This window comes from Labrus mixtus, chromosome 20, assembly GCF_963584025.1.
Source record: "Labrus mixtus chromosome 20, fLabMix1.1, whole genome shotgun sequence".
Taxonomy (NCBI): Eukaryota; Metazoa; Chordata; class Actinopteri; order Labriformes; family Labridae; genus Labrus; species Labrus mixtus.
Genome location: NC_083631.1, coordinates 11,044,070 through 11,057,121, shown reverse-complemented (window position 1 = coordinate 11,057,121; position 13,052 = coordinate 11,044,070). Strand labels below are relative to the sequence as shown.

At 38.6% G+C, this 13,052-nt stretch overlaps 1 long non-coding RNA gene across 1 annotated transcript in view; it reads left to right on the top strand.

Moving 5' to 3' along the window:
* The window catches only part of LOC132953982 (uncharacterized), a 111,431-nt gene extending 102,795 nt beyond the window's left edge, over window positions 1–8,636 (top strand). Inside the window, exon 2 of the long non-coding RNA XR_009665688.1 lies at window positions 8,470–8,636. This is a non-coding gene — a long non-coding RNA (uncharacterized LOC132953982). The remainder of the gene's footprint in view (window positions 1–8,469) is intronic.
* Window positions 8,637–13,052: the final 4,416 nt, after the last annotated feature.

The following is a 13,052-nucleotide window of genomic DNA, read 5'->3' as shown; positions in this document are numbered from 1 at the left end:
TGTGATGTTTTCTTCATGAGAAGCCACAATCAGGTGACCTCTTCAATGCTAGTTCAGACCCAGCTGACTGCTCCGTATTCAGACACATTTGAGCCTCTTTTGAGCGTTGGCTCCTGATACAAATAAAAAAATAAAAAATGTGGAAAGCCACGGACTGTGACGCAGAAGACAGGAGCCTCAGACCCCCTTTCCTCCTCATGCTTCTATTCTTGGGCTCTGAAATACGTCACACTGTTACCAAAGCAACCACTTCTGATCGTTTTGGGGTGGGGGCTGGGTGGCTTATGAAATACTCATAAAATGAATTATATATACACCGAAGTGGACGTGTCTCGAGGGAATGTGAAGGTATTAATGGAAATCTCTGGAAAATCTGCACAACATGCACATAGCTGTAGACAGTGTGACAAAGTGATTTAAAATAATTGTTTTTTAATTGTTATCAAATGTAAAGCTACTGCAGACTTTTGCTTGTGCGACCAAATGTCTTTTCAGCTCGGTCATAATAACTGACATCGGGACAGGGTTCAGACGATGAAGTGGTTTAGAGGAGGAGTCGTGTGACATAAGGATGATTTGTTTATTTTCCTCTGTTGACGTCAAAGCAGCAACAACAAACAGGCTGCAGCTCTTTCTATAGGCCTACTGTATAATTAAATACGATGTGATTTTGTTTGCAAAGTCCTTAATCTAAATAGAGAAATATGTTATTTTACAATAGGTTTAGACAAACAGCTTCAAACAGCATTACATATGTCTGTTGAACGTTTGTATTTTGGCATCATCGCAAATGAGGGAAACTTTCAATATTGGGATATAGAGCTGCAAAGTAAACAGTGATCACAGCCACAGAATGATTGAACAGAGAACAGGCAGCTCCGGAGCTACTGAGGACTTGAGACCTGCGATATTATTAAGAAAAGGTTTGAATTACTTGTCGCTGAATACATATGAAATCAAATCTATGACTGTCAACATGATGAATACATGATTCTTGACTATCAGTCAAAAGCAAGTTGTGTGACCTGTAACTTCAGAGATGAGAATGTTCTCATGAACTACTTTGGTCAAAATAAATACATTCAGAAATACATATTTCCCAAATAGTTTCTCTTCAGTATCTAAGAAAAGCCAAGCGTTGCCAAATGTTAACAGAGTGTAGCAAAAGTAAAATAAGCAACTTTATGAAAGTGGATTTGAAAGAAGATTTGTGAAGTCACATGCTCCCTCAGACAGAAGGTTTTATTGTCCACGTAACTGAAAATGTACTGTAACTGTTCCAGTCTTCACAGATACTACTGATTTAAATGTGTAATAAACACACCGTCTACAATTCTCATTGAGGAATGATGTAAATCCCTGTCATACTAACAAGCACATATTTAAAGCATGAGGAATGGTGGTGTAGGTGTTGGAGGTAAATAACACATTTGATCCAGTGTCAAGTGGGCAGACTGATGGGATCGAAAGGGTTGTCGAGGCATTCGAATTATTCAATATGGGAACAAAGGGTCTATAGAGAATGGGTGCATGGCCCTAGCTGGTTATGTAAAGCATGCTGTGTGGTTGCGTAATCCGTTCATAATCAGAGGGTAGTACAGATATAGATGGCCCAGTTTCCACCTTGTTCATTTTGGCATGACGGTGGCACAGTGTCCTGAGCGCTTGGGTTCACATGGGGCTGACCTGGCAGAGGTTCATATGTTTGGACGTCAGCCATTGAAACACTGCCCAATAGACATTTTGGATTAAAAAAAAGGCATTAAATGCTGCATGTGATTTTACTGCGTGTCCATGGACAGATGTTGAAGTTGTTTTTGGCGTGACTTAGAATTATTTGTTTGATAATCTCTCCTCACTTTGAAAACCCTTTGCCATGACACGCTGCCGTATACACAGTGCACAAACTGCTGGTCAGCCATGCCGCAGAGATTACATACCAAAGTAGACATGCAACATTAAAAACACAGTGACATCTTTTTAAACAGGTTTTCTAGGCTCTCTTACTACAAGTCACAGATACACAGATTTCCTTTTAGAGTTTCCGTGTTATCTACAACAGTGTTTTAAAATATGGTAACTTTTTATTCCAACTTTATGTTCGTTTTTTATTTTGTATGTTTTCCATAAAATTCTTGTCAAGGGCTTCATCGCCCTGCAGCCCTGTCACCTAGAACATGCGTTAACATACAGTCAAATGATCAACAGAAAAAAACACTTTGTAAATGTTATGCTTACTAAATGATGTTTGCTCCTGACATGATAAAGAAATGTAGCCTCTGGAGACCCAAATACAAAACAGCCCTCTAAATATGCCATGCCTGGTATGTGTAAATAACAAGTCGTTTCCAAATGGTTAGAAATGTATTTTAATGTACAGCAGTAATATTTCCATTCATGTGGGAAAATTCACACGGCAGATATTCAGCTGTTTACATCTGATGCTCCTTGTCCTTGTGCCAAGGGTGGACATTGACATTGACATTGATACATTGACATTGACATTGTTGACAAGGTGTCAACAATTCAGTTCAGGCTGTATCATTACCACTGCATTCATAGCTTATATATGATCATAACTAGTGTCGGCAGCTGGTAAAGTTGCATGTGTATGACAAGGGACTTTCACTTTTAAAAAGGTCTCTGCTCCTTTAAATCAATGAAACTTATTACAACAGCAGGGTGCCATGTTTAAGAAAGAGACAAATGTCATAATATAAGCCATAATATAATGACCGACTGGTTTCAGAGTTCCGGAAATCCCCTTTTTTAAAGCTTACTTTGTGTCTTTTGTTAAATCATTTTCATTGAAAACATTCAATGAATGAACATTGAATGAACACAGCATATTGTGCAGACATGCTGGGCGGGATTGTTAAAGCAGTTTCTTATAATCAAACTTTAGGACCAATAAACATTTTCATTTTGTAACAGCTCCATATGCTAACAAATGTGCCCTATTTATGTAAGTCTCCGTAACTGGGACCATTGTATACTAGGAAGTGAACTTTTCTGACCTTGCATTTTTTAATATTCATTAATGGGTCTTAACTTAATCCTGGAACAGGAAACCGGGCTGGGTGCCTATTATAATACTTATGTAACTTTCTATATGCTCTGATGCTAAACACTTCTATCCGATTTAATACGTTATCTTACATCTTATTTGAGCTTTACAAAGCACAAACAAAAGTAATTGGGTCTGCTTGACAACAAAAGAGCAGGGTCTTTATTGGCTTTTATATGGTTTTATAGCTCTGACGAAGATTCAGTTGACGCAAGCAACTAGGATGTCAGACATTTCAGTTCTAGACCTAATTCCCAACACTGCCCCCATCACACTGAAAGCTGTGAGAGTGGTTATTGCCATTCTCGTGAGAGGTTTCCTTTTTTGGTTCAGCATTCACCGAGGACGCGAGCTTCACTTTTGTGTAATGCAGTCTGCATCCTAATCCCAGCGGTGTTCCATACACTGGATTGAAAGGATTTTCTTGAGAGTTGAGCAAGAATACTGCGTTTCCTTTAAATCCTGAAATAGAATCGAAAGGGAGTTCAGCAGCAGCCACGAAAGGCAAGCCATGCAAAAAAGGGCCTTAAAAAGTTGGCTGAAAGGGCTTAACCCAAAGTGAACTGCTCCCCCGAAGCCCCGGCCAGAAGCCAAGAGATTGAAGAAGTTTAGATTTTCAGAATCGTACTCAGTCCTGGAGTGGAGATTTGTCCTGGAGTGACTGCTGAATTCTCTGCAATGTTGGACTTCCCATTTAAACATTAACCTGCCACACTACATCAAACAGCATTGTTGAAGGATAACATAAGCACCCTTTGGAAAATGAACTGACAGTCCTTCCTTTTTTCGAAATGACCCATGTCTACCTTACAGCCTTCCAATCCAATATCAAAGAAGGAATGCAAATTAAGGAATTAAAGGTAATACTTTTCCAATAATTGAGTGCTTTAAAAAAAAGATCTTTCATTCTGACATCAAAACAAAATGTGGTTTAAGATCATTTTGGAATGAGCAAGGAAGTGAACCTATTTTCCTCTTTCAACAGAAGTTTACTTCCCCTTTAAACTCATTTAAAGGGGCTATATGTAACTTTTTACATGTATAAATAGTTTTTTATCGCCCATTAATAAGCGAACGGTTAACTGATGTGAAAAAGTAGATGTTCACTGTCTATCTGTGTTGCCTGTATAAAATGTTTCCCCGGGTTGTATTTTCCGTGAAAGCTCCAGGAAGTGACATTTTATGCACGTTCTCAACGTCCTCCTCACTCCGCTCCGCTTACAGAGATCAACAGTACAAACTCATCACACACTCCCGGTCTTCACCTGCACAGCCAGAGGCCGCCTTCCACACACTTCTCCCGGAGACACACAGACTCCTTCACAGACTTTCACATGTGTATGACCACTTACCTCCTCTGTAAACATTATGTCAGTAAATATCCAGTGTTTAGCGGCCGATGATGATGCTCGTTTGTGTAACGTGTTACAAAACTGGCCTCGGGGGATCGGTTGTTATGAATTGGTGCTATACAAATAAAGATTGATAGATTGATTGGTTGGTTGGTTGACACACAGGGCTGGCTGTAACACAGTGGTAGGGTGGGTTGTCTCTCAACTGAAAGATTGGAGGTTTGTTTCCCAACTCTTGTAGATTGCATTTAAAAGTGTCTCTGGGCAACACACTGAACCTCCCAGTTGCTTCTAAAAGCACACGAGTGTGGTTGTATGTGAGTATAGCGATGGGCAGTTAGGAACTTTACACAGGATCCTCTGCTATGAGTGTGTAATATTATATGTAGTTTACATGTTTTGACTGGTCAGAGTACTAGTCCTATTGAAAACGTACAAGCAAAAAATTGGTTTCATTCAACTTACCGTACAGTATTTATATCAAATATTTGACATCGGCTAAGACAGAGGAGATTTTTTTGACTATGCACTGGCTCCACACATAAGGGACGGTTCAACATTTTTGGGAATTAGACTTTTTTTTCTTTGCTGCCAAGAGTTAGAAGATCTATGCCACTTTCATTTCTGGCCTATAATTATAAAGCTTGAGCCTGTAGCCTCGCTTAGATTAAAGCCAAGAAACATACAGTCAAATCCAAATCTCTCTGAGGGGTTAAATAGAACACGTCCTAAAGCAGAGTCCAGTCAAGCAACAGTGTTACTGATGCCATGAACTCTAAAGCCTTTATACACTTTGAAACAGTTCAGTCGAGCTGACATTGTGTTTCATGGTATTCAATTCAAAATGCATTGGGTCATTTTCTTAAGTTCCTCAAAAAGGATTTCAAGAGAATCTCTCTGCTTAGGAAGCAAGTGATGACATCAGTTGAACCCAGGAACTGAGAATAACCTCTAGATAAGGAGACAAAGAAGCATTGGAACCCTTGAAACCCAGTTGTCATCTGATCATGCACAGCTCCTTTATATTATTGTCAACTGTTGTAATGTGGGATCATAGAATTAGACAATCGAGTTTTTATTGTGCAACAAAAACACATCATGGAATTGGACAACTGAGTTTTTATTGTGCAACAAAAACAGAGCGGGAGTGGAGAGGGAGAGGGAGGGAGGAGGGGGGGGGGGGGTAAAGGGGAATAGAGGGTTTGTTGAGGACAACAGCTCGACTAAGCAGGGCTATCTGAGGTCTGTTTATTCTGTCTTTACCTCATTCTACCTCTGCATGTTTACTCATTCATTTCCCATCAGCGATTCAACAAGAAGCATGGGCTGTATAAACACTGAGAGCATGTCTCTGTGTGTTTAAGTAAATATTGTGAAACGTGCACACTCTCTACAAACACACTTATGGCTGTGTAGTTCTATACATGCCGTAACTTGCACTTTTTTTTCGCCTGATTTATCTCCAAATACACTCCAGTATTCCATTAGTGGCTTTAGGCCTCTGACTTATATGATCACATTACTCCTATGTTCTTCCTTTGACCCGCAGGATTATTTCCAAAAGTGATGGTGATATATTTATGATATCCACATACTCATACCGACACGTTCTCGCTACAGTTTGATACAATGGCTACGGATAAGATATGAAAGAGGATGGTAACGGATTAAGCTAGAAGAGAAAAAAGAAGGAGTGACCAGCTTCACCAGGTGCAGAAACGAACCCAAGTTACGTCTCAGGCTTGAATACAAACAAATAAATAAATACATTCATTTTACGTCCAAAAGTTGTCTCTGTCCTTGCCAAGCTTCAAGTTAACTTTAACTTTATAAGACGTAAGCCTTACATCTAAACTAGCATGTAAGAAGTTAGCCTCTTCAATGTAGCCATTTAGCCACCAACTATAGACATCATGGCAAAAGCTGTATACATCTACTCTAAAAATGGGCCGCTTACAACGCTTGCCGCCGTATTGGATCAAAATTCGGTAAGATTCGACACAATTGTTTTGCTTCTCACAAAATCTTTGCCCTCTGTCTGTCAACATACATGATGTCTATGATGTCTATTTTAGTTTTCCACTAGAAGACCAAGACATTTTTCTCGATTAGTAGGCTACATATAATACGAGTGGTGCGCGACAGCCGTGTGAAAATGGTCTTCTCGTATCATAACAATGGACTACCGCCGCCTGTTGGCATGGAGAGTTGTTTCCTCTCACGCATGGGCAGAACGTATCAACCTATTATTCAGTAACTTTAATACAATGGTTCAAAGCATTAAACTAGCTTTCTCAAATTTAAAGTAGTTTTATAAGCAAACCCTTGCATTGATTAACTATTTTATATGTCACCCGTTAATTATTTTGACCATTCATCCATTACAAGACAATTCTGTATTCCTTTTCAAATCTTTTTTTACCCTCACTCCCTTGCTTGTACTCTCAGTCACAACACATGGTTTGTGTTCAGTTGCAGCCGTGGGTTTGAAATAAGAGCCAAGTTGTCTCCTGGGTAACAAACCCTGCTATATTCGTATAGCATCAAAAGTCCATGTTTAGCCTCTTCTGTGAGTGAGACTTGAGCAATGCATAAAATATGTGGAAGGGTTTAATTTTGGAGCCAGTGAGAGTTCCTGGATGATGGAATCCTGAGGATGGGAAGTGATGTGGGTGGAAACAGTGAGTCACCCATCATCTGTCCATTGCGTTAGGTTTGCTGCTACTGGTGCAGAGCCGAGTTGAGCCCCGTCTCACTGTGCTGAAGGAACGGTGATGTCAGAGCTGTCACTGTTCTAGTCTCATCAGCACCCACCCACAAAGCTCTTGGTATTTGCACCCAGGGCAGGGCGGAGTACAATAATAGCACTGAGTGAAGTGTCTTTATTTAGCCCCCCAGACATTGATTGTTAGCTTTATGTTAGCTACTTTTTGCATTTCCTCAAACCTAATGTTAAAAGCTTGTTTTTTTCATTGTCAGGCTGCATATTTCACTGACAAAAGGGCATGGAAATCCAGATGGAACATCACATATCCCTGAATCAGTACATTTTTCTAGAAGCCAAACATTTTTAAAACCTGCTCTGCATTGTTGTGTATATCTGGTCCCTTATATTGGTTATCCAAGTGCATTTTGGAAGAGACAACATCCCTCTGTGATTCATATAACCGTGGTCTTGTTTGTGTTTGCACTTCAGCATAGTTTGTTTGCCTTTAATAGAACACAGCCTGAACGCTCTCTGTACATGGCAGCCCTCATGAATGACGCAGTGTGAGCAAAACATCTAATAAAATGACCACCCACACGCTGCCGCTGAAAATGACGCAGATGTGCTCTTAAGCAACTTTTTTTCTTCTTCTCCTTCTGCTAGAGTACAGAAAACAGATAAATCATGTAAGTGGTGTCTCCGGCTCCGTGAAGTAAGTGACTCATCGCTGAACTTCATAGATTATGTAACTACATTACTTTCTCAGCATATGTTTACTCCCATTCCTAAGAGCCGACTTTGTGGCGTTGGAATAACAATCCATTTGGACCGACCTGTTTGTTAGTGTGTGTGGGTAAAGCGATGTTGATTTGCAGGTTTGGCTCGAAGGAACTGGGTTTTCCTGTCTTGGTAAAATTACATTAGTTGTTACATTAACTTATGTAATTTTCTTTTAAATGTCAATGTAAATACTATTCAACTGTTTACTTAGTGGTAGGGACACTCAGACACTAACGCTAACCAAGAATTATGTTACAAGACATGTTGTCCTGATGTTGTTTTGAAATACTTTCTCCTCATGATTATTCAGGCTATGCTGCCCTCTTCTGGTGAACTATAGAAAATATAAATGTGCACACTGGGTGAAAAAGGACATATTGTTTTACTTATCTGTATTATGTTCAGTAAGAAGGAATGTTTCATAAGAAGGGAAATTTAAAAGCTTCAATATCCATTTCATTAGAATAAGTAGAAAGGATAAGATTTTAAGTTTTACTTATTATCTTTGCAAAACCAACCAAAGCTGTCATTTAGTACTCTATCATTATCAGAATCAGAATCAGGGTTTATTGCCAAGTACATTTACACATACAAGGAATTTGACTTGGTGTATTGGTGCTAAACAATTAACAAGGAAATAAAGCAGAACTAGCAACAACTTAAATAATACAGTATAAGAAGCTATTACAATATATATATAATAGAATTTAAAAATGTAAAATATAAAACATTTAAATTAAAAACACAAAAGGTGAAATGTAGGAGCGGTGCAGTGGACTATGAGAAAATCTTGGTGTGTGTAACTACTCACAGAGTGCATGTAAGGAAGATACATTTTTAAAGTCCAGTGGGCGTTAATGTAACGCATAAAGAAGAGTTCAGCATTCACATTACTTTGATGTTTTACTGACTGTAGGGCTGAGGAGAGTCTGGGTTATGTGGGAGGAGGGGGGGGGGGGGGGGGGGCAGGGACATTGTTCTGGAGGCTGACAGCAGAGGGGAAGAAACTGTTCTTGTGGCGAGAGGTTTTGGTTTTGATGGACCGCAGCCTCTTGCCAGAGGGGAGAGTCTCAAACAGTCACATTCACAGTGACTCGACAAAATGCAGTCTGACCTTTTTTGGATGATTTAAGATTTAGATTACATTTTTTATTTTCCTTTAGATTTTTTCACCCCCATAATCACTTTGTTACAGTACTGTACAGAAACGATGTTTGAGTGGTTCACCAGTAACAAAGTACACAATGCAATAAAAGAGACATAAAAGACAGACATTTAGATTACACGTTTAACATTAGCTATTACATAATAATACAGTAGATATGACTAGTATCATTTTCTCTATAGGCCTACCTTATCCTCAAACAAACAGACTTCACCATCTTTACTCCAAAACACTCCAACGTATCCCATAAAGCATAAAGGAGGAGTTTTGAAAGACAATCTCTTTTTGGTTAATTTGCAAACAAGTCAAAATATCTGGAACATGACATGTGACCCAACTTCACTGCTTTTAAAAGAGGTCATGCCAAAAGTTTCCTAGCAACAGCTTTAATCTTTAGGAATGTGTATGATAAGCTTAAATTCTAATTCTATCTGAATGATGTAGATATATTAAAAGGATTTGCAGTAGAAGGTATCATAAAGGTATCTGACGTACAGAGGTATCTTAAAAACCCTGGTTTATTTTTGTTCCACAAATATAAACTTGGGTAAAAACAATACAGAAAAGTTAGTTTAATAGAACTTATCACGTCCTTCCTTAATTTCAATAAAGGAAAATAATTGGTTCATTTTTTATTTCGATGGGACATACACACAAGGTTGTCTTTATGTCAAATTTGATGGCCACTGACTATTTTTGTAGCCATGTGCCTAGGGCAATAGTTCACTTTGACTCTAGGTAGAACCTTACCAAAGTGGTTCTGGTTATGGAAAGCCTGATTGTGCTGCTCACTATAAATGTGTTCTCAGCAAGAGGAAAGATAAGGCTTTATGCTGATGCATTAGTTTTAATGCAAAAGAGAAAAAGAGCCGCGGCCTGGCACTGATTGCTCAGTCTCATTTTGCACCATCTGCATTCCCCCCTCTGATCATGTTATGTATTCAGCAACATTAAAGTGTGGAAGAACTTTATGTTTGTGGTCTTTCATAAGAATTTCATAAAAGCTTCTTTTTTTTTTTACTTTAGGCAAACTCCAACCTTTTGAGCTTGAATGAAGGATGTTTGAGGGTTGGCTTAAAGAAGTGTGAACATTTAACATTGTGGTGTCCAAGCCAGGAAGGGCGTGATGAAAGTTCTCCTCCTCTTGGCAAAGCTATCAGAACTGACAGAAGGTACTTAGACAGGCTGAGCAGCGTGCTTTAGTCTGTGGGATTAGAAAGTGAACTTTCTCTAGTAAATAAGATCAGGGGTCATCTGAGTTTCCCTGAGGGCTTCTTGATGGGGTTATTTACCAAGGACTTTTTACGACACAATCTTGTCCTTAGGTATCAGTGCCTGGATGTTCAATGCAATCTGATTCAATTCTTGCTATAGGAGTGGATCGAATGTTCCTTTTTTTTGGTTTTGATTGGGCTAATACCTTCAGTCTCTGTTGTCAAAACGTTTGATTTAGATTGGACATTTCATTAAAAATGATAAATAGGATTATCCTGATTGGAGGAGGTTGGATCCGCTGTTGATATCTTGAAGAAAATGTTATAAAACCAATAAACTAATCAACCTATGCAATGCTAGTGCCATGGATTAAAACTCATACATTATACATATTCAACTGTTAAAGTTTGAAAGTAGAAAAAATAGACATTAAGCCTTTCAAAATTGTAATTATTTTTAGACACAAGGTTCTTTCCCCAGTTCAGTGATTGCACAAATAGCTATCGCTGTCAAACATTTTTTTCATTTTCATTTATTAATATTTAGAAATTAACAATGAGGGTTAAAAATGTTATTTTCCCTGATTCTATGTAAAAAAAAAGTATGTTCCAGGACCCTGGGATCCAAGACCAGTCCTGGAACACTGGACCTATATGGTTCTGTGTTCTTTATGTAACCTGTTTCTGTTTTTTTTCCCTGAAATTCTTATCATCAATCACACAGCCTCGAAATCCATCAGCTATAGCAGAGGAAATAGCCTTTTAGACTGATGGAAAACTTCTCAGTGCTTCTGGTGTACCAAGTGGTTGCTATAAAGGACATTGGACCAATTCTTGTTTTCTGTGAGGTGCCATTCTTTACAATCCGTCTTGCAACTTTGAAGTGAGAAAGGAGTTGGTGTTGAGAAACAACAGGCAATGATTAACTGAACTTGCATGCAGATATCTGTCTATAGACATTAATTAAAGCCGTATGGTGGCCATGTAACAACGGTTTATTCCCAGAAGCCATTGGCAATTGTTAGGTGGATTATACCGTTGTATCCCTACTGTTTATCATCTAGGGCGACAAAGAGATCGGGACCTTCTTTAATATAATGTGCAAAGAACCAGTGCACCTATTCTCGGAAACCTGAAAATGCCAAGGACTAACAAGACACAGTTTTAGTAAAAATTGTCAAAATTGAAAAAGAAGAGCCTGAGATATTACTCAATTTTTATTGCCTCATATGGGTCATAATGTCTAAACGCTCCGCGATGCAACAAGACAGTGGCTTTTTCCTGTAAAAACGGATATCTCTCAAACTCAAGATATCCAGTAAACAAAGAGGTTCCAGTATAGAAAAGGATAAGGGCAGCTAAATGATTTTTCTTTTAGGTCTGACTTATTTTCAGAATTCTGAGAAAAAATTCAGAACTAAAAAGTATTTTTTCAGCGGCCCTAATCCTCTTCCGTACATCAGGGTTATTTGATCAGACATCAGAAAACTCCCACAGCAACCAACATGAGTGTAATAAAATGTAGTAACCGAACTGCACCTTTAATATCTCTACTGTGAAAAGTACACAGCCTTAGTTTTCTAGATGTAATAATAGCTGTCTACATTGTACAAACATTATACATATTACTTTATACAAATAAACTTTTCACATTTATACGTTGCATCACAAAAAAATGCACGCTAAGACTATTTGTTGACTGTATTTATTAACTAAGGCATTCAATGGCACATTCTGATAAAGCTTAAATCAAATATACCTATATGTAAATATATTGTGGAGTAATGACTCCTTAAAGAGAGTCGAGTCACTCCATTTGGATTTGTTGTTTTCTGCTCTGTGCTCACATGGACAGGACTGCGCTTGTTTATATTTCACTCAGGGACTCCAACATGTTCTCTTTTTGAGTAAATGCATCCCTCTCCAACTGTTAGCCATGCCGCCACAAGAAGGCGTAAGAGGGAAGACCCTGCCCACTCAGGGAAGCTGTTTCTAGAGGAATGGTATTGGAGTGTCATCACAAGAATACAACTTAAGCTTACAACAACAGCTTTTCCAGACTGAAGACAGACTCTCTTTTAAGGAAGTGATTACCCCACAATATATTTATTTATTACATATTTGAATCCTGCAATATTTAAATTCAGAATGATGCATGTTATGCCTTTAACCAAATTAAGAGAGATTTTCTATATTCATGTGATGGATAACACTAGAGTTTGGCCAAAAGCATTAAAGCTGTAGCTACCTTTCCAGCTTGTTAAGGGACACTGATTGATCTTGGACTTTAGCTCTATTAGAGAAAATATTAGATATTATTTTCTGTCAGTGACATCAGCAGGCCCAATGTCAGTTCTTTTCCTGTGACGGCTGCCCGTTGATCTGGCCAGATTCCCAACGTTGCCATAGCGCTGCCTTCTGACCTCCTGTTCTCCGTACTTTTGCCTCCTGCTGTGAGATAAGAAAGAGAAAAGAGCATTCAGGGATTAGCGCTCTTTTTTTTTTCCAGCCTCTGAATAAGAGATCAATATCTGAGCCACTTTTAGGCTACTAATCTGAGGAGCTGTAAAATGGTGTTTGCAAACCAACTCCAATGCCCTGTTCTATGAATCAAAGTAACATATAGTTTAAATTTAATTCCACCTATTTTTTCCTGATATGACAGACTCACCACTGGAAGACCTACAGAAAGAAGTTGAAACCAAGATATATTTATATTCACAAGACCTGAATCCTCACCTGTGTTTGCTCAGGTTTCTGGTCTTTC